The sequence below is a fragment of the Mus caroli genome, chromosome 16 (assembly GCF_900094665.2).
Source record: "Mus caroli chromosome 16, CAROLI_EIJ_v1.1, whole genome shotgun sequence".
NCBI classification, from domain to species: domain Eukaryota; kingdom Metazoa; phylum Chordata; class Mammalia; order Rodentia; family Muridae; genus Mus; species Mus caroli.
This window is the reverse complement of record NC_034585.1, coordinates 76,218,718-76,242,841: the sequence shown is the minus strand read 5'-3', so window position 1 is coordinate 76,242,841 and position 24,124 is coordinate 76,218,718. Positions and strand designations below refer to the sequence as shown.

Here is a 24,124-nt window from a genome sequence, read left to right as displayed (position 1 = left end):
AGAGAGAGAGAGAGAGAGAGAGAGAGAGAGAGAGAGAGAGAGAGAGAGAGATGCACAGATCCCTAAATCAAAGCTAATGAAATATTAGGGAAGAGGACGTAGAAAGATGTAAGAGCCAGAGGATAGGAGGCCTTCTTCATGACAGTCAAGCTGCACCCACAACGCTGTGACACTATGCTCGCCTGAATAATACCTCATTATTGCCTTCATAATGACACCTCTGTTGAAAAGACAACAGCTTCTCTCACACAGACCTCAGTACTAGATGGTAAATTACAGACAACCAATGACCGCTGAGAGGGGCAGTATATATCTTTCCCAGGGAGGAGACCCTTAGAAGATTATCTGATTGCTAGTGGTCAGCCTTAAAAGTAACTTGCAACAGGGGAAAACTAAATAGATTTGGAGATATTTGTGTATGTGTGTCGTAGAGGAAAGGGTGGAAATGATGTGATCAATAATTTTCCAACATTATGTGTTGCTAATATTTCCCAGTTATTATGGATAGATACTTTTTAAATATAATAAGGAATATCTGATTTTTGTGTACTGATTTTATGTATAAAATCAGGGCATTTGTAAATAAGAATATTTGTTCTTTTCCATTCACATTTGTAACTTCTTTTTCTCTTTTTCCTGCCTTACTCTTCAATACAGGATTCCAAGCCTCAAGCATCTTATTTGTAAAAGGGGGTAGAACCACTGTCAGAGGTGTGGGGAATAGATTGCTATAGTGAAAATGTTATTTGATACACATGGCAGAATAGCAGCAACATACAGACACAGCAAATGAGTCTGTATACACAAGACTTGAACAAGACCAAGGCTTCCAAAATCTCAGCACTAGCGGAAGAGATGGGAGATTCACGAAGTCACAATGCTCGCAGGAGAGAGTGATACTGGCAAACAAAGGACTCTGGGGCAAATCATTTTCATTTTCCTTGTATACTCAGGGATGAAGAATCTATATATACTCTAGTCAATGGCCACACACATGCACATACAAGCATTAATGAGTGGACTCGGGGTATTAAACTGAGAAGAGAGACAAAAGCGACCATAAGACTGGGAGTGGGTAAGTAGACAGGAAAGAAATTCACGAGAAGGGAATTAGGAAGAATTCAGTCCAAACATAGAAACTCAACATGCGTGTATTATGTAATGTGTCATGTGCCATATATAATATGTAAAATATGAAATATATCATATATTAAATAAAATATTTATAAACCACAAAACAATGTGTGTTTGTAATGTGACTAAAACTAGTGTTGTATTTAGTGGTACAAACATAAGTGTTCTCACAATATATTCAAGCAGAATAAAATATATTTTTCTCATATATTTGGTCATTTAGTTTAAACAAGTTCATGTGATCCTTAACTCTAAATGGACAATCTTTATGAATTGTTGCTAAGAATTATTTTTTTTTTACCAGTAAGAGCTTAAGTATAATGAATACCGTTTGCAATATAGTGCTTTTAATAATACCATTTTTTTTTTTTGCTGAAGAGCTGTTTGCAGAATGTAAAATAAAATCATTTGAAATTTCATAAGGCTAAAAGAAGCTGAGGAGGAGGGTGACTCCATAAGAAAACCAGCAGTCTCAACTAACTTGGATCCCCGAGATCTGTCAGACACTGGGCCACCAACCAGGCAGCATACACCAGCTGATGTGAGGCCCCCAACACATATATAGCAGAATACTGCTGGGTCTGGACTCAGAGAAGATGCACCTAACCCTTGAGAGATTTGAGGTTCCAGGGAGTGGGGAAGTCTGGTGAAGTGGTGGTGAAGGGTAGTTGGGACATCCTCTGGGAGAAAAGGGGGCGGTATGGGGAAGGGGAATGGAAGGAGGAACTGTGAGAGGGTAAATCAAATCTGGAGGGGAGTAATGTCTGACTGTAAAAACTGTAAAAGTAATTAAAATGAAAGAAAGATCTTGTATATCACATGAACATAAGTTCAGAGAATATTCTAAGAACGATTAATAACTATGACAAGTTAGGTACTTGAGCACAAGTTTCAAAGAAGCTACTATATTGTTCACCAAAACCCAAACAATTTCGGGATTGTTTTCTTCTTGTGAAGATGCTAAATACATTTAAACATTAAATTCTTGGTCTATATATTAGGACTGCTTCCTAGTTAATCAAAGTAGGTGTGGTTCCTTGCAAGTGTGTTTTAAAATTGCCCATTTTTCTTTATCTTATTCTATCCAGGCAGAGGGACGTAAAGTTTTGCCAGAGAGCTTAATATGACCTTAGTGAAGCATATGGCCTCTGGTATGGTTGACCAGACTTCAGTTTAGTGGCAATAATAGTAATGAGAGGAAAATAGCTTATATCTTCTCAAAGTATGCCTTACAATTTGGAGCTGCTCCAACTGTAAACCAATCCTGGCCCTGCTACTTGTTTTTCTTAATTCATGATTATATATGATTTCCAGAACTCTGAGTGCTTACCAGTTTTCCTGGGGTGCTTCATTAAATGGAAAAACTCATGAGAGTTCTAGGATTCCCAAACCAAGAGCGGAAGCAACTCATACCATAATGAACCTTATATATACTTAAATATAAAGTTTATTACACAACATTACATATATGATTACAAACATACAGCCAAGAACTGTTTATTTCAACCTTTAAAATGGTTAGTAAATAAAATATTTCTGTTTTTAGCTTAAATTATGTTAACTACTTTTAGTTAGCAAAATATATTCTCATCACACACACACACACATATATATATATACATATGGAAAACATGATTATATAATCTAGTAATTAAGTTTAAATATGATATGCATAAAGTATTTATAGAATTATACAATAAAGTGTTAGATATATTTAGATATATATTGTTAGAATGAATCTGAACGAAGAAAATGTTATGTATACTCTTGACCTGTATTTGTATATCTCATAGACATTAATAGAATGTGTTTCTATGTACATATTCTTTCCATTAATATCTTACATACATATTTATAGTCTCATAAAATGTACATTTCATTGCTCTAAATATTTCTGACTAGTATAAACTTCAAACTATTTTCTTATATACCATTTCTATGCACCACTGTTTAAGGTTTAAAAATTGTTCTTACAAGAATAAGATGAAAATTAAAAAAAAAAAACAACAACAACAAATACTCCCTGTCTGAAGACATGTTTTTCTTTTTAATAAATTAGAGCACTGGGCAAAACAATAAATATCAGGGCATAAATTAAAGCTAAAATCAAATTGTTATAACTCTAGAAGTATTTTATGATTCCAAGGTATACTTTTGAGCTATAGTATCTTAAAATATTTTATATTCTAAAATAATAAATGGTCAAGAATTTGTAGTAGCTTATGATAAAAGTAAGTGATTCATAATCTCAACTTATTCATTATTACTTTCGGAGTACACAGGAGAGTACAGGTCAGTTCTGTCAAGCTTCCAGGAGAACTGCTGTTTAATGATGTTGCTGTCTTGACTGTTGACATTTCAGCTCTGTGAGAAGGCCCACTGGATGCTCGGTATCCCTCAGGCAAATTAACTCACCCTTATCAATATTTTACCATGTTCCTTAAGTACTGTGCTTTTGATAAATACAGAGAACTGCGCTAGAGTCACTGTGTGTTTTTCCTACAAGGCTGTTAAGTCCATGGGCTTACAAATATGCAATGAGCCTGAGAGATTTTAAACTTATTCAGGATACATATTTAATTCATAGATTCTTCTGTCCTGGTTGTATTGAACATTTATGATGTCTATGAGTAATTCTTGCCAGATTCTATTTGGTTTCATATCGTTGTTTACAGCACATAAATGTTTAAACTACAATAGGATTTTGCAAAACAATAATGGATTATAACTTATATTTCCTAAAAACCCCACACTTTGTGGCACATTCATTTGCCATGAGTAGCTAATATTTTCATTAACATTTAAGTCCTCAAAAGACACATTGCATAATATAATAGAGAAAATAAAACGCAGGGAGACTATTCTCATACCTGTGGTTATTAATATAAACTTCAGTAAATTACCAATAGATATTGCATTTCGATTGCTCAATTTTACATGAACTAAATGATGATCAATGTGACTGAAATTGCTTTACACAAGGCAGAAAACCAACACCTAACACTTCATTTGCCTGTCTATTAGTCACCCTGCCAAGGCAAATGGGAAATATGTAAACTGAATGGATAATGGAAAATCCTCAAAATCTTTTATCTGTACTGAAACATTGTGATGGATATTTGTCATCTATCAGTGTATGTATGTATGCATCATGTATCATTAATCTACCATTTATCATTTATTTATCTTATACATATCTTTCTGCAAGCCAGTAACTATTCCTATTATTCAATTATTCCTATTATTCATCTATCATCTTTCAAATATCTATCTATTAACTATCTCTCACCCATTTGCTGGGTCCAGATTATAAAACCAAAATATTATTTGGTACTTAAGTACTCACTGATAAGTGGATATTAGCCCAGAAACTTAGTATAGTAAGATATAAGATACAATTTGCAAAACACATGAAACTGAAGAAGAACGAAGACCAAAGTGTGGACACTTTGCCCCTTCTTAGAATTGGGAACAAAACACCCATGGAAGGAGTTACAGAGACAAAGAATTGGGAACAAAACACCCATGGAAGGAGTTACAGAGACAAAGTTTGGAGCTGAGACAAAAGGATGGACCATCTACAGACTGCCATATCCAGGGATCCATCCCATAACTAGCCACTAAATGATGACACCATTGCATACACTAGCAAGATTTTGCTGAAAGGTCCCTGATATAGCTGTCTCTTGTGAGACTAGGCCAGGGCCTAGCAAAAACATAAGTGGATGCTCACAGTCAGCTATTGGATGAATCACAGAGCCCCCAATGGAGGAGCTAGAGAAAATACCCAAGGAGCTAAAGAGATCTGCAACCCTATAGGTGGTACAACATTATGAACTAACCAGTACCCCAGAGTTCTTGTCTCTAGCTGCATATGTATCAAAAGATGGCCTAGTCGGCCATCACTGGAAAGAGAGGCCCATTGGACATGCAAACTTTATATGCCCCAGTACAATAATGGATTATAAAAAAAAATGGGAATGGGTGGGTAGGGAAGTTGGGGGGAGGGTATGGGGGACTTTTGGGATAGCATTGGAAATGTAATTGAGGAAAATACGTAATAAAAAATATTTAATAACAAAAATTCACTTTGAAGAATATCAAAATTACCAGTGTAGGAAGAACAACAAAAATTTAAGTCTTTGGCATCTTAATATGTATAATACCTTAAAACCTAGGTAAAGCAACTAGAGTTCCCATACCCTTCTTCTCTGTCTAAGGATCAAGCGGTAGCTCTCACCTCCAGTCCCAGTGCCTGCATTCATGCAGCCGTGATGATAAATGGCTAAACTTCTGAAACTGTAAGGAAGTCTATCAATTAATATATTTTTTTTTCTTTTTCATCAAAGTTGCTATGGTCATGGAATCCCTTTACTGCAAGAGGAAGTGACTAAGACAGTCTACAATGTAAATTAGAGATGGATATTTGAAATTTTGTGTGGGATCAGAGTTTGAAAAGGAGGTAGAAACCTTAGTTCCTGAGTTCTTGAGATTCATGAAAGTAGATGGTAAGGTCTACTGGTGCCCCAGAAAATATGTAGTGAAATGATTTTACAGATCTCCTTGACAAATACACAAGGACATAAGTCAACTTTCCATTTCCCAGCTAATACTTCACCCTAAAAAAAATTCATAAAGAAAAAGAATTTATCTTGGCTATGAGAAGAGTCTTGTGTTGAGAAACCCTGGCAACTGTCTCAAATATATTCTGCACTTAGGAAAAACGCAAACTCAACAGGGGTCCCCCAAAGTCTCTCACCTGAATTAAAACACTTTGTAAAATTTTAATTTACAGACATTTTAAATTTGCTCTGTAATGTCACAATGTACAAAAATTCTTTTACACTTTACAAATAAATAAGTTTGAAGTATGACAAGTTTATAAGACACTGTGCCATAAATAACCACATTTTTCGTATACTGTCCATAGGTGTTATGTAAGATATATTTTTTAAATTGCATTCATACTAATAGATTAACTAAATAAAATTTTCTGATACTCTTTTGTTGTTTTTGTTTTGTTTTGTTTGTTTGTTTGTTTGTTTGTTTGTTTTTTTGAGACAAGGTTTCTCTGTATAGCCCTGGCTGTTCTGAAACTCACTTTGAAAACCAGGCTGGGCTCAAACTCAGAAATCTGCCTGCCTCTGCCTCCCAAGTGCTGGGATTAAAGGCATGCGCCACAACCACCTGGAAATTGTGATACTTTTGTTATATATTCAATAATATCTTTTAATATCCTGGATGTCAAATTAGACATAATTGGAGAATAGTGATGATCACATTAAAATTTAATGTAAAAGATAAATTCTCTATCTGTGAGGGTTAATTTTTTACTGTCAACTTGACATTAGTTATAATCATTTGGGAGACAGAGTCTTCCTCACGTCTTTGAAGCACTGTTTTGGTTATGCAGACTGAAAGTGGAAAGATCATGTTAGTTGTGAGTGGGATCAGGGCTGACTGATTGGAGAATCTTCAGTAGCAGTACTACTAATTCATTGCTCTCTATTCTTTACTGTAGGCTAATATAGCCAGTTCTCCTCAACTCCATGAGGACGGTAACACAGGAATTATTTGCCAAATAATCCCATATTCTATTAAGTTGCTTTATTCAGAGTATTTTATAACCGTATCTCTAAGAGAAATGAAGGTACTATATGAAAGCATATGGGGGGATGTCATATACTAACAAATAAAAGGAGGAAGGTAGATAGAAACTAAAACATTTTTTCTCATGACACCATGTCTCTTCAAGTGTACTATGAACACTTAACCCTAAAGACTAGAAAAACAGATGTGAACAACCATTGAGCCGGAAGACAGAAATTTTTTGGATATTCATGCACGACAAGACATCACTATAATGAGAGAGGTGTTGATAGAAAGCTTACCTAGAATATATAGCATCCAAAATTGATACTCAGAATACTGCAAAAATTTGTATGAAAACAATATTTTCCTAATTATCACTAACATGTTTTAAAACATGTCATGAGAACACAAAATATTTTATCATCTGATATTACTTATAAAGTTGATAGCATGTAAGTTAGAATACTTTTTAAATTGTAAATTAAAAAAAATCTGGGAAAGGTAATATCATAGCATGTAGCCCAAGAATGCATTACTTTTTAAAATAACTGTTTTCAACTTGTCCGTGAAACAGATGGTTATGCTGACAAGGAAAATAGATAGTAACTGGTCGTCCACAAATATTTGTCACAACATAAAGAACTAAAATCAGTCACAGATATAAATGTTTCAGTATAGCTAAACTCTAATAAAATAGTGTGTTAAAAACCATAGGAATGATTATTTTAAGAGATAATAGTGATACCAATATAAGGTGTTTTTAAATAAATAAAATCAGCAGACACTGTTTAATTTATAACAACTATACTAGAAAACAAAACTTTTTTCCTAAATACAAAAGAAGATATGAATATTCAAGGCTTCATTGCCTGTTAGGGTCTTTTATCTGCACACAACTCATTCTGAAAAGGGTCCCACTATGTTTACCAGTCAAGTATACAAAGCCTTCCTCAGATGCATTGAAAGAACAAGCAGAAAAGAAGATAATCAAATATTGGAAAAACCTAAGGCTCTTTGGTTGGTGGCTTAGACTCTGAGAGCACCCAGGGGTCCAGGTGAGTTGACACTGTTGGGGTTGCCATCCCCTTTGACTCCTTCAATCCTTCCCCTAACTCCTCCGTAGGAGTCCTATAGGAGGGCACGAAAATATATGTAGCAGAGGGCTGTCTTGATTGAACTCAGTTGGACAGAATATGCCTAATCCTCAAGAGATGTGATGCCCCAGGGAATGGGGTGACCAGGTGGAGGAGGAGGGGATCACCCTCTCAGAGGCAAAGGGGGAGGAGAAAAGGATGAAAAAATCTGGGAGAGGGGCCCGGGAGTGGGGCAAGATTTGGGATATAAATAAATAAACTATTTAATAATGAAAAAAATCTAAGGCACTAAGCTCCAGACTATAAAAGGGAAAGACAATGATAGTCATCAAAGCTGAAGTCTGGAATAAAATTCCCCACCATGAATATCTGAATGTTCCAGTGTCTCCTGTGTCTAATTTTCAGTTAAGCTGTAGAGTTGGTTTATCCTGTTCTTCCATACCACTAACTGTAATAAGATAATGGATCTTTAGTTTCTTAAGTTTCCAGATGAGAAGAGCAAGGTTGAGTTGAGGTAGCAGTCTTGCACTGCACACTAATGATAAAACTTTTAGACCCTTGTGGCCTCTTAATGCAACATTTTTATATATTATAGTTCTACTTTTTAAATTAAATAAATTTTTATCTGGTGTGGTATGTATGTGTATGCATGACTTACCACCAATTGCATGTGTGAAGGAGTAAGAGGCTCAACATAGGTCCATTTACTTCTACCATGGGGATTTCAGCTAATATACTCAGATCATCAGACTTGGCAGCAGCTGCCTCTCTTTACCTGCTGCCAAGTCTCTTTACCTCTTTGCCTTCTCACTAGTACTGTGGAAGATTTCTTTTCTACTTACTCCATTAAAACAAGTGATTGTATTTTGGGGGTAGAAGGCATAAGAAATGTAATATTTGATGATTAACACTGTAGTCATGGTACTCATTAGGACATATTTGTGTATCTTTCCTTTCCAGGTATACATTGGCATTATAATATCCTACCTCCTTGATTAGTCATAGGCAGGCATATAAATTACTACAGCTAATGAATTAATAGTAGAAATAATCCTTCCCCGTTCTGGATACAGGCATTGAGAGACAGATCATAATAAAATTCTTTATTCACTGTCGTTGCCAGGCAAATGTTAATATTCCATTTGTGACTTCCTGCTTCAGACAGGTGAAGGTCCATGTTTAAAGAACAGATAATGAATATTTTATGACAAGGAAAAGCCAGCCATAATTATTCAGAGACGTTCACTGCAGGATAGCATAAGAAACTATAAATGCTTTTTTTAATGTCATTGTGTTTTCAGTTTTTGCTTTTAACATCACTTTGTAGAATTACTGTAATATAAATTGACAAAATACACAAAAATAATAAAACTACAAAAAAACGGTTACACATTGAAAAATGAATGAATCTTTTATGAGCAAGTAAAATAAGAATTATGATCTACAGGGTTTGATGTGATCTTTCTTGTGAATGCAGATCTGACTTTTCTTTAAGACCCCATAATTTTTATTATTGTTAATTAGATATATATTTATTCACATCCCAAACCTTGCCTATCTTCTAGAGTTCTTCGCCTACTCCTTCCCTTTCATCTCTGAGAGGTTTCCCACCTTGGGGCATCCCTCTTCCCTGGGGAATCAAATTTCTACAGGATTAGGTACATCTTCTCTCACTAAGGCCAGAAAGTCCTCTGCTACATATGTGCCTGTGGCCTCCCACCAACTCAGCTATGCTATTTTGGCTTGTGGCTTAGTCTCTAAGAGCTCCAGGGGTCCAGGTTACTTGATACTGTTGGTCTTCCTATGGGGTTGCCATCCCCTTCAGTTCCTGCAATCCTACCCCTAACTTTTACATAGGGAGTCTCTGACCTCAGTCTGATGCCTATTTGTGAGCATCAGTCTCAGTTGGCTGCTAGAAAAGTCTTAGATGACAAGCATGTTAGGTTCCTCTCTGCAAGCACAACATCACATCAGTAATACTATCAGGCTTTGGTGCCTGCACATGGGATGGATCTCAAGTTGGGCAAGTCACTGGTTGTCCATTCATCCAGTCTCTGCTCCATTTTTGTCCCTGTATTTCTTTTAGAGAGGAACGAATTTGGGTCAAAAATTTGAAGGTGGGATGGTATCCCCTTCTCTCTACTGGGGTCTCTATCTAACTGCTGAAGGTGGTCACTTCAGGTTCTATATCCCTTCTTTTGGGCATTTCAGTTAAGGTCATCCACATTGAATCTGGTCACAGGTCTCTGGGACGTTCTAGAGGGTTCTCCCAATGCCCCACCCCAGCAGACGCATATCTCCATTTCTTCCCATGGCTCTCTGGGCTTCTCTCCTATGTACCTCTTTACCCAACCCTCCTCCTATTTTCCCTTCTCCCTCCCCTGTCCTACCCAGTTCCCTCCCTCCCTCTGCCTCTTATGATTCCACCTGATATGGAGAATTGAAGAATCCTCACTGGGGCCTTCCTTCCTGTTTAACATTTTTAAGGTTATATATGTAAGTGGTTAAATTGTTGAGAAAGCAATTACCACAAGATAGGGCAGTGGTTGTGGATTAATGGCTTTTACTTTGGGAACATTTAAAAAATATGAAATACTGGAAGGGTACTATTCTTGCTTATGTGGTATCTTCATAGTCCATATGAATATTTCAAGATTGGCTGTCCTACAAATTTATGCTCATGTACTTGACCCTGTTTATTTAGAATGCTGTAATAAAACTGTATTCATAAAGGTATATTGAGATTTATATGTACTAATAATACAAAAACAAAATTTGTGTATATAGTACAAAGAAATGTAAAGTCTTTACCAAGGTTTATTGGATTTAATAGTGACTCGTTTTAAATATGTTTGGGAATTATGTTAAAATATAAAATTAAAGCATTTTTTTCTCCTACTGAATATGTGGATATAAATAATTAAACACAATTTAATAAGATTTCAGAAAGAGTAACTTAGATAGGGAGAGTTGTGGTGCAATCTGTAAAAAGTGTGATTTTTTTCTTATAAATTAAGTTGCTACAAAATGGAGAGGTTTTCAGCTGATATAAGAAGTGTTGTAGTTAATGCCAGCTGCCAATTTGACACCAACCTAGATTTACCTGGGAAGCATGAATGTCAAATGAAGAACGGCCTAGTCCAGATTTGCCTTTCTAAGTAAAGTGTCCAACCCACTATGGGCATTGTCCTCCCTGGGCAGGTGGGTCTGTGTTTTATATACATTTGCACAAGACAAAGTGAGTTAGCAGGTAAGCAATGTAGCAATGCTGCTGCATCGTTTCTGCTTTGGCTTCTAATCAAAAGGTCCTGTCTTAAGTTCTAGTTTTACATCCTCTCAGTGATGGACTGTAACCTCCAAAATTGTACAATTTTTCCTCTGCAGCTTTCTGTTCTTTGTGTTTAGTATATCAACAAGAAACAAACCAAAGAGAAATCAGTACTGAGACTGGAGGTTTATCTGATCTTATTTGTTTGGAGAGGGTTGTAGAAGCATTCTGAATTTTTTGGCTTGAAAAGCCATTGAGTACTAAGATATTATTAGGTTATTTTGTGGGAGCCAGGACGATGAGGATTTTGAAAGAAATACAAAGAGCTGGACACCTGGTTTGTGAAGTTTAAGAGGAAGGCAAAAATGTAATTGTGGATGTTTTGTGATATTTTTAATTAAGAATCTGTGAAAGTAGATCATTCTGTGATTTACAGGGACAATGTATATTATTTTTCTGAGGAAGAAAAAAAAAACCTTTGTGATTAAGAAAAGACTCTATCAAGCTACACAACTGTAAAATACATGCAGAGAGTCTAGTTCAGTCCCATGCAGGCTCCATGGTTCAGTCTCTGTGAGGCCCCATAAGCCCAGGTTTTGTTCTGGTGTCCTTGACCCCTCTGGCTCCAACAATCTTTCTTACCATCTTAGGTCTAAGGGATACTACAGGAAACTGTAATAATTTTTCTCTACTTCCTTAGTGTAATTTGGGGTTAGCTATGCTATAGTACCTATTGCACAGTAATTTGTATTAACCTGAACACCTGATGCAAATAAAAAATACATTAGAAAGTTTCCCAGAAAAATTAGAAAACAAAGCAAGTGTGTGTGTGTGTGTGTGTGTGTGTGTGTGTGTGTATCACACTATTACTTGAAAGTTTCATGCAAGCTGTGCATATTTTCCAGCTCTGAACTACAACAGCAGCACCAATAAAGAAAAATTTTAACATACATTAGTGATACATACATACATAATACAACAACATGACGTTGAAGATTTTCTTTTTTAATTTTTTATTAGATATTTTCTTCATTTACATTTCAAATGCTGTCCCCAAAGTCCCCTATACCCTCCTCCCTCTCTCCTCCCCTACCCACTCACTCCCACTTCTTGGCCCTGGCATTCCCCTATACTGAGGCATATAAAGTTTGCAATACCAAGGGACCTCTCTTCCCAATGATGGCCGGCTAGGCCATCTTCTGCTACATCTTCTGCTACATATGCAGGTAGAGACACGAGCTCCGGGTGGTACTGGTTAGTTCATATTGTTATTCCACCTATAGGGTTGCAGACCCCTTCAGTTCCTTGGGTACTTTCTCAAGCTCCTCCATTGGGGGCCCTGTGATCCATCCAATAGCTGACTGTGAGCATCCACTTCTGCATTTGCCAGGCATTGGCATAACCTCACAAGAGACAGATATATCAGGGTCCTTTCAGCAAAATCTTGCTGCATATGCATTACTGTCTGCGTTTGGTGGCTGCTTATGGGATGGACCCCCGGCTGGGGCAGTCTCTGGATGGTCCATCCTGTCGTCTTAGCTCCAAACTTTGTCTCTGTAACTCCTTCCATTGGTATTTTATTCCCTATTCTAAGGAGAAATGAAGTATCCATGCATTGGTCTTCCTTCTTCTTGATTTTCTTGTGTTTTGCATATTGTATCTTGGGTAGTCTAGGTTTCTGGGCTAATATCCACCTATCAGTGAGTGCATATCAAGTGACTTCTTTTGTGATTGGGTTACCTCACTTAGGATGATTGATGTTTTAAAGCAATATATTATCATATTAGACCATGATATAGACTTTTTAAAAGTAAAAGAGAACAAAATCTATGTTAAGAACATTTGTAGATGTCATTTACTTTTCTCAGTGTTTTCTGCACACTGTGGAACTTTCAAGTAGAATATATTCTGGAAATCTTACATTCAACCACAATGGCTTTATTGGTGAGAACAATAGCCATCAAGTTACTGTAGCATTAAGGAAAAATCAATTGTATACAAGTGATTCCAGTGGATGGGGAACAATTCAGGTTTGCAGTCTACTCTACTCTCTAGGTGTAGCTTATTTCATTGTCTCTCAATTCTAGGGTGTATGATTTTTCTTTTTTCTTCTTTTTGCTCAGAATGCCTCAAAGTCTCTTGAACTACATTGCCAGATTTGATGGCAAGTTAAGAAGAGCTGAACCATCATCATGAATGCTCTCACCGATAGGGGGAGGAAAGAGAATAGACAAATATATTTAAAATGTCAGCAATAATTTAATGAAAAAAAATTAGGAAAGAATTTTGTAAGGAAAGAACAGACTCCATTGAGCTATCAGCAGCCAGCTTTCAGTCGATCTGACAAGGAACTGTCGATGTCTGGGCAGGCACTGCTGAGCAAAGTCAATCTAGCCAAGAACCACACAGATGTATTAGAGACGGAGAATGAAAAATAAGTAGCTTTTCTTTTATGCCAGTAATTATTAGGATAGCTTATTACCCAGAATTATTGTGGTGATATATTTCTAATACAACGATAAATAATTCATTGTGGAGAAAGGTATACACAGCTATTTTTACTCAGCCCTGTTACTAAAATTATGGTTCTAAGTTGAATCACTTGGACTGAGGCTGAATATGCTATGAAGTATTCCGGGGGCTTTTCGTCATAGTGACCATGAGTAATTTAATATAGTCACCTTATCAGATCATATTAAGAGGTTAAATCAATGACTAACATCATATAGCATTATGCATTGGGTTATGAAATTATTAAATTATGCATGGACAATCCCAGAAGAAAATTCTTCTGGCTTAGTGTTTAGCCCAAGTTATTGATATTGTTTCTATGCATTACCCAACCTCCTCAATTAATAACATTATAAGATTTTCATTTACTTTCAAATCCTGGGAACCAAATGCTCTTCCCAGGGCTCTATTTCTTCTCCTGAGCTTATTCCTTCACACTTTTTGCTGTTCTTGAAACCTTGTAAAAATCCCTTCTGGACAGAGCTCAATGGATGGTTCCTTTCACATCAACCTGCCTCAACACTTCTGAAAGAGGGCAGATCAGGAGTCTGACACTGTGGCATTAGCTTCTCTTCATCACATTGGGTGATCATGAAGCAGGCAGTAGAGCTGTTCATAGGCCACTCAAACAGCATGATACTGGCTGGAGTTCCTGCAGGCTCAGCCTATATATAGCCTTCTCTATCAGCCCTTTAAACATGTCAGTGAGCTAGATATAATCCATGATCAATCCCTTCCTACTGAAACTGACTAAAAAAGGGCTTTTCTTGTCCTTGATTAACCCTGAGCACAATAAATAAGTAGTTATACTTTGTATTCTTAATTATGTTTTGACACATATTAATTCTCCAATGTGAATGAAAAATGAATCAAATTTTATAGCTTTCCATCTATAATTAAAGTTATTCAAGCAATCATTATAATATATAAAAGGAACCTTATGACAAAAAGAATGCTTAATATTATTTAGAGTTTATAACAAACTGTAAAGTAGAACTATTGATTTTTACCTGCATTTTCCTATACCAGTCAAATTGCATCACTATCATAAAGAAAATGTCAATCATTATTCCTAAAGAAATACTTCCTACAAAAAAAGAAGAAATGAAGGAAATAAAAAGCCCAGATTAATGATTTTTTTGTATTAATTAAGAGTCATCATTGACAAGTCAGAGTGTTTAAATCATTGTTTATATAGGGAAAGGTCTAGGAATCTGAAAATCACAATATTAAAAGTTAATAAGGTAAGTGTTCATATGTAATATTGAGCTACAGAGAAATCAATCAAAAAGGAAAGAAAAAGCTCATAAAAGTTTCCAAATAGTGATAAACATCATTTTTTAAATTATCATTTTCTTTAAAAAATATCACAAATTTTATCGTCTATGTTGAATGACATAGTATTTATTTTATGACAAGGGCTCCTCATAAGCAGCATCCACAACTAATAAACTCTCTCTCAGAAACAAGGTTATATCAAGCATCTGTCAGACTTTTAAAATCAGAACGTTAGGACAGAATGCACTAGGACACTGTCCCCCAGAAAACCACTTTAGTAACATGTTTACAAACACCACTCAATAATGTTTCATTTTTCATAAAAGAAAATGACTCATATTTTAGTGACAGTATAATCACTGTGGGTAGTCAAATATCTTCACATTTTCTTTTTTCCTCTATTTTTTAATTGAATATTTTATTTATTTACATTCAAATGTTATCCCCTTTCTCCTTTTCCCCTCTGGAAACCCCCTATTCCACCCCTCCTCCTGCTACTTCTATAAGAATTCTCCTCTACCCACCCAAACATTTCCACCACCCTGCCATTGCATTCCCCTACACTGGGGCATCGAGCCTTCACAGGACCACTGGCCTCTCCTCCCATTGATGACCAACAAAAGCTATCCTGTGATATATTGCTTGAGCCATGGGTCACTCCACATGTACTCTTCGGTTGGTGGTTTACTCCCTGGGAGCTCTGGGAGCTCTAGTTGGTTGATATTATTATTCTTCCTCCTATGGGGTTGCAAACCCCTTCAGCTCCTTCAGTCCACTCTCTAGCTACTCCATTGGGGACCCTGTTCTCACTCCAATGGTAGGCTGCAAAACTCCTCCTCTATATTTGTGAGGCTCTGAAAGAGCCTCCCAAGAGATAGCTATATCAGGCTCCTAGCTACAAACACTTCTTGGCATAGGCAATAGTGTCTGGTCTTGGTGTCTGTATATGGAATGGATCCACAGGTGGACGGTCTCTGAATGGCCTTTCTGTCAGTCTCTGCTCCACATTTTGCCTCCTTTTTCTTCCCTTGAGTATTTTGTTCCCACATCTAAGAAAGACTGAAGCATCCACACTTGGGTTTTCCTTCTTCTTGAACTTTGTGTGGTCTGTGAATTATATCTTGAGTATTCAGAGATTTGGGGCTAATATCCACTTATCAGTGAGTGCATGCTATTTGTGTTCTTTTGTGACTGGGTTACTTCACTCAGGATGATATTTTCTAGTTCCACCCTTTTACCTAGGAATTTCATTAAATCATTGTTTTTCATAGCTTAGTAGTAGTCCATTGTGTAAATGTACAATATTTTCTGTGTCCATTCCTCTGTTGAAGGATATTTGGGTTCTATCATGCTTCTGTCTATTATAAATAATGTTGCTATGTGAATAGTGGAACATGTGTCCTTGTTATATGTTAGAGCATATTTTGGGTATATGCCCAGGAGTGGTATAATTTGGTCCTCAGATATTACTATGTCCAGTTTTCTGAGGAACAGCCAGACTGATTTCAAGAGTAGTTGTACAAGCTTGCAATCTAACCAACAATGGAGGAGTGTTCCCTCTTCCCCCACACATCCACACCAGACTCTACCATCACCTGAATTTTTGATCTTAGCCATTCTGACTGGTGTGAGGTAAATCTCAGGGTGTTTTGATTTTCAATTCCCTGATGACTAAAGATGTTGAACATTTCTTTAGGTGCTTCTTAACCATTCGAGTTTTGTCAGTTGAGAATTCTTTGTTTAGCTCTTTATTCCATTTTTAATAAGGTTATTTGATTTTCTGAAGTCTGCTTTCTTGACTTCTTTGTATCTATTGGATATTAGCCATCTATCAGATGTAGGATTAGTAAAGTTATTTTCCTAATCTGTTGGTTGCTATTTTGTCCTATTGACAGTAACAAAAGCTTTGCAATTTTGTGAGGTCCCATTTGTCAATTCTTTATCTTATAGCATAAGCCATTAGAATTCTGTTTAGGAAATCCCCCCCCCCCCTAGCCCTTGTGCTTGAAGTTTTTCTCCATTTTCTCTTCTATTAGTTTTAGTGTACCTGGTTTTATGTGGAAGTCCTTGACCCATTTGGACTTGAGCTTTGTACAAGGAGATAAGAATGGATTGATTTGCATTCTTCTACATGCTGACTGCTACTTGAACCAGCACCATTTGTTGAAAATGCTGTCTCTTTCCTCTGGGTGGTTTTAGCTCCTTTGTCAAAGATCAAGTGACCATATGTGTGTGGGTTTATTTCTGGGTCTTCAATTCTGTTCCATGGATCTACCTGCCTATCTCTGTACTGATATCATCTAGTTTTTATCACTATTGTTCTGTAATACAACTTGGGGTCAGGGATGGTGATTTTCCCAGATTTTTTTTATTGTTGAGAACAGTTTTCACTATCCTGATAATTTGTCAAATGAATTTGCATATTACTCTTTCTCACAATAAGAAGAATTGAGTTGAAATTTTGATGGGAATGGCACTGAATCTGTAGATTGCTTTCGGCAAGATGGCCATTTTTACTATGTTAATCCTACCTAAATCCATAAGCATGGGAGAGCTTTCCATCTTCTGAGATCTTCTAACAATTTCTTTCTTTAGAGGCTTGAGGTTTTTGTCATACAGATCTTTCACTTGCTTGATTAGAGTTACACCAAGGTATGTAATATTATTTGTGACTATTGTGAAGTGTGTCATTTCCCTGATTTCTTTCTCAGCCTGTTTATTCTTTGTGTAGAGAAAGGCCATTGATTTGTTTGAGTTAATTTTATATCCAGCCACTTTGCAGAAGTTGTTTATCAGGTTTATGAGTTCTCTGGTTGAATTCTTGGGAATCACTTAAGTATATGGTCATATCATCTGCAAATTGTGATATATTGACTTCTTCCTTTCCAATTTGTATCTCTTCAACCTCCTTCTGTACTTTAATTGCTCTGGCTATGACTTCAAGTACTATATTGAGCAGGTAGGGAAGAAAATGGGTAGCTTTGTCTAGTCCCTGAGTTTTGTGGGATTGCTACAAGTTTCTCTCCATTTAATTTGATGCTGACTACATTTTCAATTTTCTGCTGTGTGTAAAAATATGGTTATTCTTGAACTACCCAATGATATTATTCTTTCATCTGCTTGATAATAGTAGTAGAATCAACACATCTTAGTAAACTTACAATATGTATCAACATGGTGTCTTGGAAGGCAGTGAAACCCAAGAGAGTAGTCCTTTTTCATCCACAAGGCGTTTAAGAAACAAATAAAACTGAGATCACTTGCTTTTGAAACAAAGCCACAGACTAAAGCAATTATCAAACAATGAGAGATCTCTTACAGCACTCACAATAACTGGAAAGCACGTGAAACACTCAGTTGCTCAGGGACAAAGACACCTTCAAATCCTAATGGGATTTTGAAAAATAAATTAAAAAAGAAATCGCATTTAAGAGTCCTTATACTTGAAAAGAGACACTAGATTAGAGCTTGCCATTTACTTATCGTGACAGTCAGTTTTAAAAACCAGTGAAACAGTACTTAGTTCTTTATGTATGGGTCATATTTGGAAATACTCATTATGTCTAAAGTTCAGATACAAGGTTAACAAGAGATCTCTAGAGAATTTACTTTTCTTTTGTTCCTAGATAATATTGTCTATGAAAGAATAATGAGCTCACATTTTAACCCTTCGAAAATATCAATGTTTTCTCTATTGGTGCACTAAAGGAGATAATAATAAAATAAGTATTTTGGGACCTGGGTGAGTAGTTTCATACATTTCTGCCATTTAATAAACTAGCAACAACTCTAGACATTTCACAAACATATTAGCTGCCAAGGACTTATTTCCTTAATAAGCAACTTAGGCCCATGAACAATACTACAGTTCTTTTAAAGTCAAATACTTAATGGAAGAGCAAAAATGTCCTTCATTAAAGCCCTAATTTCTTCTTATTGATGGAGACACAAAGTCGCTGTATGACTATCATAACCACCAGAAAGCTGAGCTTATAGTTTGCTAATTTAAGAAACAAGATATGAAATTAGTACCCTGGGGCTAAAAACAAGCACTTAAAATTGAGATGTGACATTAATTAAAGTGAGAAAAGGAATATAGTATGACTCTGAAGTAATCATTATGCTAAGGAGAACATATAAAAGAGAATTAGATCTGAAAGAAAATGCCCAATTATCTAGACTCTGAAGTTCAAGTGTAATATCATGATCACTCACTGAAAACACAAAGCCTAGCTTTTTTAATGCACAATACACCCTAAATAAAATGTGACGTAAATGAAAACAGAAGTTATTCACAAAGGGAGAGTGATTACACCGATTATAGATACCTTTATATTAGTATTCTCTTATAAATAATTTTATATATAATTGAGAGACTTAATGTGAAACGTATTTTGTTTTTTTTGACCGCTAATAGCACAGAAAACTGTGGTTCATTGGAGTAACATCTAAGAAATCAATTAAGACTATGGAGTGAAATGGAAGTGACCACACTGAACCTTATTTTTTTAAGCTTTTAATTTTTTATTAGATATTTTCTTTATTTACATTTCAAATACAATCCTGAAAATTTCCTATACCCTCCCCCCTGCCCTGCTCCCCTACCCACCCACTCCCACTTCTTGGCCCTGGCATTCCCCTGTACTGGGGCATATAAAGTTTGCAAGACCAATGGCCCTCTCTTTCCACTGATGGCCGACTAGGCCATCTTCTGCTACATATGCAGTTAGAGACATGCGCTCTGGGGGCACGTCCTTAGTGAGGTAATCCAATCACAAAGGAAGTCACTTGATATGCACTCACTGATAAGTGGATATTAGCCCAGAAACTTAGAATATCCAAGATACAATTTTCAAAACACAAGAAAATCAAGAAGAAGGAAGACCAACGTGTGGATAATTCATTTCTCCTTAGAATAGTGTACAAAATACCCATGGAAGAAGTTACAGAGACAAAGTTTGGCGCTAAGATGAAAGGATGGAACATCCAGAGACTACCCCACCCAATGATCTATCCAAAAATCAGCCACCAAACCCAGACACTATTGCATATGCCAAACTGAACCTCTTAAAATATTTATGTGGAAGATCATGCTTGTCAGGAATGCAGGGAAGACTAGGAATCATATGGAGAAATAAAAGAGAAAGAAATAAAAATAAAAGAGAGGTAAGGAGTTCAAACATAGAGAAAGAAAAAAAACAGCCTTCATTTCAGTGTAAGTCTACTCTGCTTGGCAGCTGATACACACAGTAATTGAATATCGGGTGTCGGTCATTCCTCACTTTGTTTCAGTTAGAATGCCATCCCACTCGCTTTCTAAATCAGTAAATATTCATGGATGTACAGCGCATCTTCCAGAATGTCAAGGTGATCTTGTCAATCCTTGAGACGATTTCAATTGGTGTATTTTGAAATCTAATCATAATTTTCTGTTCCATGACTTGCAAATTGACGGTTTGCTGGAAGAAAACCCTTAGCAATGGCTAACTTTTCTTCCTGCACCTCTCCTGAACTTCTGATATGTGACCATCAAGACCATAACTAACCAAAAATTTGTATTCAATTTTGATGATTAAATACCATAATATATAGATTTGACCAAGCAAGCATGTGTCTAGTATAAAAGAAGCCCTAAATTCATTCTCCAGCATTGTTAGAACCAAAATACTGACAAAATAATACTGACAAAACAAAAGGAACCGTTTTCTAAACTACATATCCATTAGTGAAATCACTAATGGAACCAGAACTGTTTTAGTATCTCTTAGTAATGGGACAGGCACTGCTCTTAGTGATCAAATGAAGCCTAATCACTGACCACATGTGACTTGAAATCAAATCACTAAGAGTAACACTGACACAAAAACCCACTCGTAAAATGTTAAAGCACTAACTAATTTATGCTCTAGTGAAAAAAAAAACTCCTTTAACCAAGAAAACTATACAACATATAAAAAATAATAAAGGTCTAGATCTGTAATTCTGGGGCAACAATGGTTTATTTCCATAACATAGTATCTTCCATATCTACCCACATTATTTCAAGTGGCAAGGTTGTAAGATATTGTTTCTGTCTGTATATACCATAATACAACCATTACTTAATGTAAATTCTTTTTAAGAAGTGTGTTGAAATAAACCTATAAGTGCAAAATTAATACAGAGAACAGATATTTTGGATCCCTAGTGCAAGACACAGTATATTCTTGAAATGATTAAAATGTTATTTATAAAATTTTTAAAACTTATGGGCATAAATTTTAGGAATATAGCATATCTTGGTTAGAGACATGTGTTCTCATGACAGTTATAGTTTTCGTGAGACACATATCACAACATCATTTATTAAGTGAATATACACAGTATTTGAAACTTGGGCTATTTAAAAATAACAGTACAACACTGACTTTTTAATGTTTTTTTAAATTAAAAGACTACAGAAATATGGTTTTATTTTAAAGACATTCTGATTTTTTTCTGTAAATTATGAATTCATCTATGGAAATGAGTTCTTCAACACATACTGAATTAAAATGAGAAGCATGGTACTGAGGATTCGTAGCAGAGGTGACAGCATTTTTTTTTCAACCGAACTGACAGTGCAATAAGGAGAACTACTCCCAGTAAGTGGTTCCCTAATCAATCTTTAAGTGATTACAAACATTTAGAAGAAGCTGGAGTAGTTTAGAATTCTAGAGATAGTCTTTTTCACAGGTCTTTGAGAAAACTAGCAATGAATGTGGTTGAATTAAATATAAAACTGTTAAAGAGGCCTGATAAGATGCCATAACAGATAAAATTGTGGGCAACAATGCCTGATCAACTGGGCTTGATTCACAGAATCTACATGCTGGAGGAAGAGACCTGGCTCATGCAAAATGCCCTCTGTCCTTTATGCACAGGCATTTATGTACACACAATTCACAAACACACACACACACTCACACACACAGTCAAATAATATGAAAATGTAGAAAATAAAATTTAGAGTGTGTGACTGTGTTAAATATCAGAATACTATAATAATAATACATTGGTCATAATAGTGGGTCTGTCTATTTCCTAGATTTCCTAATATCTTCCTCACATCAAAGAAAAGTCACAACCAAATCAGTCGGAAGGAATTTTAAAAAATAATAATAATAAAAAAATCTATTAACCAACCAACAAACAAGGGAACAAACTAACCAACCAGCCACCCAAATAACGAAACAACAACAAAACAAAAACAAAAAACAAAACAAAATCAAAAGCAAGCAAACAAAAAAAAAATAAAAATCTGGGGAGCAGCTGGAAGCAGTGCCATTCAAAATGGAGAGCAGAAGCCCTGGAAAACTGCACTCTGTGAATCTGCCCTCATCAAACCTCATCTCAGTCCAAGAGGACCCTGCTCCGGTGTCATTGCAGAAACTCTAAATAATCATTTTCTAGCACTATTGGCTTCATCTAAGCAGTTGAAGGTGCAACCTCTTTCACACTATTCAAACAAAATAAAACTTTTGGGACAGATGATGACCCTGCTCGTGTTACAAATTTGTTCCTATAACAAAGAATTAGTGTTGACCCTTGTAAAATTGGGATTATTCCTGAGAGATCCATTAGCATGTAATTACATAATTATCCCTGTCCTAATCATTGTTATAAATATAACCATGAAATAAAAAACACTAGCAAGCATTTAAAAGATATTATAATAGATCATAGAAAAATGAAATGTTAGTTGTAACAACCCACGTTCCTCATTTAAGGCAATACTGTCTTAGAACCATTGATTTTTAAGGTAACTATCATGAAGACTGTGAGACAAGTTATTAGAAACTTATGATAGACTCAAGTGTGCTTGTATTTGAACAACCTCATGAGAAGTTTCTCCCAAATCTAGTACAGAGCATGAGTATACTCTAGAGAGGTATACTCAATTTTCTTCTCTTTTAAAATGAGTAAAATACATAAAAGGAGAGTATTAAAAATCTATTGTAGAGAGACAATTAAAAAGAGGCAGAAAGATGAAAACTAAGAATCTACACAATAAAGTTAACTCACATGATTTATTATAAACCTCTAATAAGTCAGAAAGCATGGCACAATCTCTAAAATCTAGCACTGGCTAAAAATACAGGATTTATTATGAAGTAGAAGCTATCAAAATGCAAACGAAGACTACTTAACAACTACCATCTACACTAAGAAGTTTCACGGAGACTTAAATTATCATTAGGCAAATGAAGGAGAAACCAATCATTTATGCCCTGAAATATTGGAGAGTCAGAATATAAAATACATTATCAACATATACAGCAAGCAATGATTTATAATACATTGATTTTATAAATTACAACAAATGATGACACTATTTTTGTTTTTGCAGTTGAAAACCCATTTTATTAAATTTGAAAGTGCAGTTACCAAATCTTATCATATTATGTCAGTCATTTACTTGGTGAAAATAATGACCTTTGCTTTAAAAGAATAAAATGTTAGCATGACTTTCAGTCATAACTGCATACACCTGCCCAAGGTCACTATTTTAGCTTTGTTTGCAGCTGACAGACTGTACATGTGTACTGTATTTTGTCTAATACAATAAAGAAAATTTGTATATTTAAGTTTTGAGATACATAACTAAGCTCAGTGCTTTTTTAAAAATATTTTTATTAGGTATTTGCCTCATTTACATTTCCAATGCTATCCCAAAATTCCCCCATACCCTCCCCCCCCCACTCCCCTATGCACCCACTCCTAATTTTTGGCCCTGGCGTTCCACTGTACTGGGGCATATAAAGTTTGCAAGTCCAATGGGACTCTCTTTCCAGTGATGGCCAACTAGGCCATCTTTTGATACATATGCAGCTAGAGTCAAGAGCTCCAGGGTACTGGTTAGTTCATATTCTTTTTCAACCTATAGGATTGCAGATCCCTTCAGATCCCTGGGTACTTTCTCTAGCTCCTCCATTGGGGGCTCTGTGATCCATCCAATAGCTGACTGTGAGCATCTACTTCTGTGTTTGCCAAGCCCCAGCATAGTCTCACAAGAGACAGCCATATCTGGGTCCTTTCAGCAAAATCATGCTAGTGGATGCAATGGTGTCAGCGTTTGGAAGCTGATTAAGGGATGGATCCCTAGATATGGCAGTCTCTAGATGGTCCATCCTTTTGTCTCAGCTCCAAACTTTGTCTCTGTAACTCCTTCCATGGGCGTTTTGTTCCCAATTCTAAGAAGGGGCAAAGTGTCCACACTTTGGTCTTC

At 35.9% G+C, this 24,124-nt stretch overlaps 1 protein-coding gene across 2 annotated transcripts in view; it reads right to left on the bottom strand.

Annotated features, from left to right (window-relative positions):
- The window catches only part of Ncam2 (neural cell adhesion molecule 2), a 426,237-nt gene that overhangs the window by 309,642 nt on the left and 92,471 nt on the right, over positions 1 to 24,124 (bottom strand). The window lies entirely within an intron of this gene.